At 39.4% G+C, this 6,349-nt stretch overlaps 2 pseudogenes; one reads left to right on the forward strand and one right to left on the reverse strand.

The window, feature by feature from the left end:
* Window positions 1–979: 979 nt before the first annotated feature.
* Window positions 980–1,098, reverse strand: LOC134936058 (5S ribosomal RNA; annotated as a pseudogene).
* Window positions 1,099–3,172: 2,074 nt separating this feature from the next.
* LOC134936064 (5S ribosomal RNA) lies at window positions 3,173–3,291 on the forward strand (annotated as a pseudogene).
* The last annotated feature ends 3,058 nt before the right edge of the window (window positions 3,292–6,349 follow it).

A 6,349-nucleotide genomic window follows, 5' to 3' on the forward strand; every position in this document is an offset into this window, starting at 1 on the left:
CTGTACGATGCTAGTTACCACCTAATAATTTCTAATTTTACACCTTCAATCACAAAAACAATAAAAAAATGCTGTAATTATTACTGAAGGAGAAAAAGATAAATACAGGTTATTATAATTCAGTTTTTACTGCAAAAAATATATGAGGATGTCCTGTAGAAGATACTGTATAAATACTGTATCTGAAGCATCAGATATGTGTCTCATGTATAGCAGAGAACACAATCCTTGGTTCCAGGAGTTTGCCCTTGCCTTTGAAATTTGTTCTCAGATTCTGAGTTACATACAATTTCAAGTCACTCTAATTCATTTTATTATTTTTTCAAAAAGGGGGAAGGTTTATCCTGCACCGGCCTGTTTTTTAGATATATATGAGATAATGATACTTAAACCAAAAATCGGACAATAATATTAAATAAACATTATTCCCATCTGTCCATATGGCGGTGCGCCCCGAGTCAAAGAGAAGGCAAAATGTAACAAAAGGAGAAAAAAGTATGACTCTTGTTTGGGCGCACTCTTGTTGTATCGTGTTGTCTATTGATTAGTGATGTGTATAAAAATATAGTCAAATCTTTATTTCTACTCATAAAATAAATGGGAACTCAGCACAAAAGAAAAAATCAGTGATTAAGTTTAACATAAATGGATAGTAGCATTCCAAATGATGAAACAAAAATTGTATTTTTCTGAAATTAGAAATGTTCAGATCTTATTTTATGCTCAGATAAATGCATATTGGAAGATAGCTACATACCATGCTGCTTCCGTCTGCTAAAGATCTGTACAAACTGTGTTTGTATTGATAAAGCCCTAAGTAGGGATGATTTCAAGTGAGGGACTACACCCTGACTGAGATCTAGCCCTGATAATTCAAGTCCTTATTGGAGATGGAGATGAGATATGAACACAATGAGGTGCTAAGAATAAGTGAAAGTGGTGATCCTGCTGTTAGTGTTATCTCACAGGGAATGCAGCCTTCCTACTGCACTGGGTATTCCCTAGTGGTCGCCCAACTAGGTACTGACCTAGCCCACCTCCGTTTAGCTTCCAAGATCAGACGAGATTGGGCGTGAGCGTAGGGGTATGGTAGTAGGAAGATTTGCCCTGTGCCACTAATGAGAGTGCACCGAAACAGAAGATGGATTGCCCTCTGAGAGGGGAATGGAGGAAAAGAAGAGATGGGGGGGGGGGGGGGGGGAAGAAGGAAAGGATAGATATTGGAGCGTGAATCTGCTGTCCTCGTTAGACGGGAGAGACGTGTCCCCAGGGGGACGCGTTCACCAGAATCGTGGATGAGAGTTCACGGAAAAAAGAATTGGATGAAAAAAGAAGAAAAAAAAAAAAGGAGAAAAAGAGAAAGAGAGGGAATTGCATGGACATGGGAATCACTGTAATAAATAGCAATATCAAGCAAGAGCCAATCATGCCGTGTGTGAATTTGAGAATGTTAACTCTGAGGATATTTGGGCAGGAGGAAGAGAGATATTGAAAAACCTCCTGCTGAGGGTCAAATTACCGGCAGAGGACTTGGTGCAAAATCACACACCACTGCTAGTCCTAAACGTGTACCTTAAATTGTACAGTAAGACGCCAGTAATGGTGAAGACCCTATTGGTCAGCTTTAAACACACTAGATCATACGCCCAAAGGCATATTGGGTTATACTGAATTCAGTCAAAAGAACCCCATGCAGTTTGTAAATTATCAGATAGTCAACACAATGTATCAAAGACTTATTATGATTGTACTGATTTCAGTCTTCGGACATATATGCAATTTGGTCAGAAAAATATGATATATACAGGACTCAGAATTATAGCACAGTGAAATCATGAAAACACACAGTTTGAGATTTTGGAGCAGATATGGCTGCGTGACCACACAAAATTAAATGTGTGTGTACCTGAGGAAATCTGCATTCATTCAATGAGGGGTTTTACCCGCATCTAACAGAGTAAGGATGAAACATCAAAAATAATATTTGGTGAAACACAACATGGTTACATATCACTAAAAGCTTAATTATAATGCCCCTGGGAAGATCCAGTAGTGTTATGCGATAAAGAGGTCTCACTTAAGCAAATGATAAATAAATTAGAACCAGGAAAATAAATAGTTAAATGCAGGTAAATGTCGAATATCACCCATGCAGTCTTCAGGTGGGAGGGGGTCCGCAGGAAAGAGGGGAAAACGCGTTTCACCCGGTCACGGGCTTGTTCACTTCCATGAAGCAGCTGCATTATAATTAAGCTTTTAGTGATATGTAACCATGTTGTGTTTCACCAAATATTATTTTTGATGTTTCATCCTTACTCTGTTAGATGCGGGTAAAACCCCTCATTGAATGAATGCAGATTTCCTCAGGTACACACACATTTAATTTTGTGTGGTCACGCAGCCATATCTGCTCCAAAATCTCAAACTGTGTGTTTTCATGATTTCACTGTGCTATAATTCTGAGTCCTGTATATATCATATTTTTCTGACCAAATTGCATATATGTCCGAAGACTGAAATCAGTACAATCATAATAAGTCTTTGATACATTGTGTTGACTATCTGATAATTTACAAACTGCATGGGGTTCTTTTGACTGAATTCAGTATAACCCAATATGCCTTTGGGCGTATGATCTAGTGTGTTTAAAGCTGACCAATAGGGTCTTCACCATTACTGGCGTCTTACTGTACAATTTAAGGTACACGTTTAGGACTAGCAGTGGTGTGTGATTTTGCACCAAGTCCTCTGCCGGTAATTTGACCCTCAGCAGGAGGTTTTTCAATATCTCTCTTCCTCCTGCCCAAATATCCTCAGTGTTAACATTCTCAAATTCACACACGGCATGATTGGCTCTTGCTTGATATTGCTATTTATTACAGTGATTCCCATGTCCATGCAATTCCCTCTCTTTCTCTTTTTCTCCTTTTTTTTTTTCTTCTTCTTTTTTCATCCAATTCTTTTTTCCGTGAACTCTCATCCACGATTCTGGTGAACGCGTCCCCCTGGGGACACGTCTCTCCCGTCTAACGAGGACAGCAGATTCACGCTCCAATATCTATCCTTTCCTTCTTCCCCCCCCCCCCCATCTCTTCTTTTCCTCCATTCCCCTCTCAGAGGGCAATCCATCTTCTGTTTCGGTGCACTCTCATTAGTGGCACAGGGCAAATCTTCCTACTACCATACCCCTACGCTCACGCCCAATCTCGTCTGATCTTGGAAGCTAAACGGAGGTGGGCTAGGTCAGTACCTAGTTGGGCGACCACTAGGGAATACCCAGTGCAGTAGGAAGGCTGCATTCCCTGTGAGATAACACTAACAGCAGGATCACCACTTTCACTTATTCTTAGCACCTCATTGTGTTCATATCTCATCTCCATCTCCAATAAGGACTTGAATTATCAGGGCTAGATCTCAGTCAGGGTGTAGTCCCTCACTTGAAATCATCCCTACTTAGGGCTTTATCAATACAAACACAGTTTGTACAGATCTTTAGCAGACGGAAGCAGCATGGTATGTAGCTATCTTCCAATATGCATTTATCTGAGCATAAAATAAGATCTGAACATTTCTAATTTCAGAAAAATAAAATTTTTGTTTCATCATTTGGAATGCTACTATCCATTTATGTTAAACTTAATCACTGATTTTTTCTTTTGTGCTGAGTTCCCATTTATTTTATGAGTAGAAATAAAGATTTGACTATATTTTTATACACATCACTAATCAATAGACAACACGATACAACAAGAGTGCGCCCAAACAAGAGTCATACTTTTTTCTCCTTTTGTTTCATTTTATTATTTGTTTGATTAACATAGGTAAATATACTTCTCACTCAATCATGGGTTCCCACTGAGATTCAATAGTTTAAATCTCAGACCAGGTCAGCCTTACCCTTCCTATGTTTTTTTCCTCTGGTCCTCTAGCTATTCCTCCTGTGTCTTATCTTGATCAACTCTTGGCTCCTTCTGTGGTCTATTCTCTTTCCCCTCCTTTGCATATATAGCACCTGAACATCTCTTTGTTCATGCATTCCCTTTCTCTCCCTGGGTCAAATTTACCAAGCATACGGTTTCAAACTGACAGACATCAGTAGTAGTTTAGTGACTTAAATTAAAGTTTTTACTAAACAATGGTTTTTGAGTATCAATTCAGTTCCGCCATTGAAGTCCATCAGTTTTTGAATTGTAAAATCCCTGTCAGTTATCACATCACCTGAAAATTTGACAGCTACTCATCAAAACTAACAAACACTTCCTATTGGTTTAAACATAGCTCATGCTAAAGTGACATCACAACCCCTTATAAAATACTTTAATCTGCCGAAATTCATTGATAGGGTGTGATGAGGTGGCTGATGGCTGTTGGAGTAGTCAATAAGATGTTTGGAGGAAATGAGTGATTGCTGTAAGTCGTTTGGTGTACGTTTATTTTAGTCTTGTCTGTCTGTTTATTTGTATGTATGTTTTACAGCTGGTCTTATTTTTCAGTGTTTGTCTTGTCTGTCTTTTCTATTTTGAGCAAAGAGGGGGACAGGTGAGGTAGTGGAGAGGAGGATAGGGATCCAAACGTAGGTGAAGATGTGCAGTAGGTGTAGCAGGAGGCAGGGGAGGACATTCAGCCCCCAAAACAAAGTCTTGCAAATTTTTTTAGTTCTCTTATGAGGAGATCATGGCACTGGTGTCTGCTTGTGCCTAATTACGATATTTGGAGACAGGCAGGCAAAATCGGCAGACCTGGTCCTTACTGGTACAGGCTGTGAATTGTCTGGGTCAATTCAAGCACTCTGAGGCTATTGTTGGAATATGGCAATCCTTCCACCTGAGCTAGTCCATGGAATAAAAGTCCATTATTCGGATGCACCCCCCGCCTCCACTGCCACCACTGACTGGTGAGTGTACATTATTAATTTTTTTTATGTTTTTCATGTGTGTGTACATGTGTTACACATAATTTATAATCACATTAAACCATATTTCACTTTTATAGATAAGCCACTGTGATAATTTAGGCCAACAGTCTTTTTTGTTATTTCAAAAATATAGTTTAACGTGTTATAATGTTTTTTTGTTACAGCACCACCAATAATAAAGCTTCCATCCAGGGCAAGACATAGCACAGAAAATGAGGCACCAGATAAATGCAGAAATATAAAATGTTCTTGCTGTAATGTTAGGCAATGTTTTTTTTAACCCATTGGTGAGAGAAGAAAGGAAGGCTCTTGTGTGAGCGCACTCTTAGTTAGTTGAAATAAATTTCAATAAATTTTAATCAAGAATAACAATAAAATATAACTTTTATTAAGTATACATTAAAAATTCTGACGATTACCCATTAGAGAAACATAAGATCCAAAGTAAGTGCAGTGAGAGAATAAAATGAGTATTAAATTGAAAAATATAGAAATGTTCTGGTCTTGTCTCACAGAAATGTGATAGGAAAGGGTATAGACACTTTAAGGTTCTACCCCCATTTCAACCCGACCAGTACAGAGAATCTGTATTGATGAGGCCAACATGTGGTCGATTAGTCAATTTGTATTAATATTCAACAGGTCAGGAAGTAATTAGTGAGACATAAATCAATTCATACCGGTCACCAAAACACGTCCAGGAAGTGAACAAGCCCTGCGGGGTGAAACGCGTTTTCCTAGCCAGCGGGTCCACCGGCACTAACCACAGCCCTTTGAGGGACATCTGGTCGGTAATTCCACACAGGTTAAGCAAACTTTCAGTGCCTGTGTGGGCATTCCTGAATAATTATTTCAATAATTTCAGTGTATTTCAGTGTACTTTGTTATACATGCTTAATTTCCGTCTTTGGGTGTCAGGTATTCACTGTGTCACCAGGGTTCACAACCAAGTGAATTACACTCATGCATGTGCTCAATTGAAATATTTATTCTCAGGACACATTGCACATGATTTTTGCTGTGTTCTGCTTCCCACAGCTCTTGAGGGACACCATTATATACCTGCTCATAGACAACAGTATTGGATTAGGACATTGTCCATTGTACTTCGATATATATGTTGATTTCCTGATTTCTATGTCAGCTACATTACTTGCGTGCTTACATTAGTCAGGTTGCTACTCCAACCAGTATTTTAGGCTGGCATTAGTTTTCTTTTATAATCTAGGAATACTGTGCATATAACCAGGGGCGGATCCAGAACAAAATGACAGGGGGGGCACCACAATAGGGGAAGGAAGGGGGGGGGTTCGGCACATGCTCCTGTGAAGAGTGTGGCATTGTAACAAGGGGTTTGGCCTCACAGAGAATGCCATACCCATGCGTCACGCCCTCGTTTTCATCACGCTGGGGGCATGGAGTACTAGGGCAGTG

This window comes from Pseudophryne corroboree, chromosome 1 (genome assembly GCF_028390025.1).
Source record: "Pseudophryne corroboree isolate aPseCor3 chromosome 1, aPseCor3.hap2, whole genome shotgun sequence".
Taxonomy (NCBI): Eukaryota; Metazoa; Chordata; class Amphibia; order Anura; family Myobatrachidae; genus Pseudophryne; species Pseudophryne corroboree.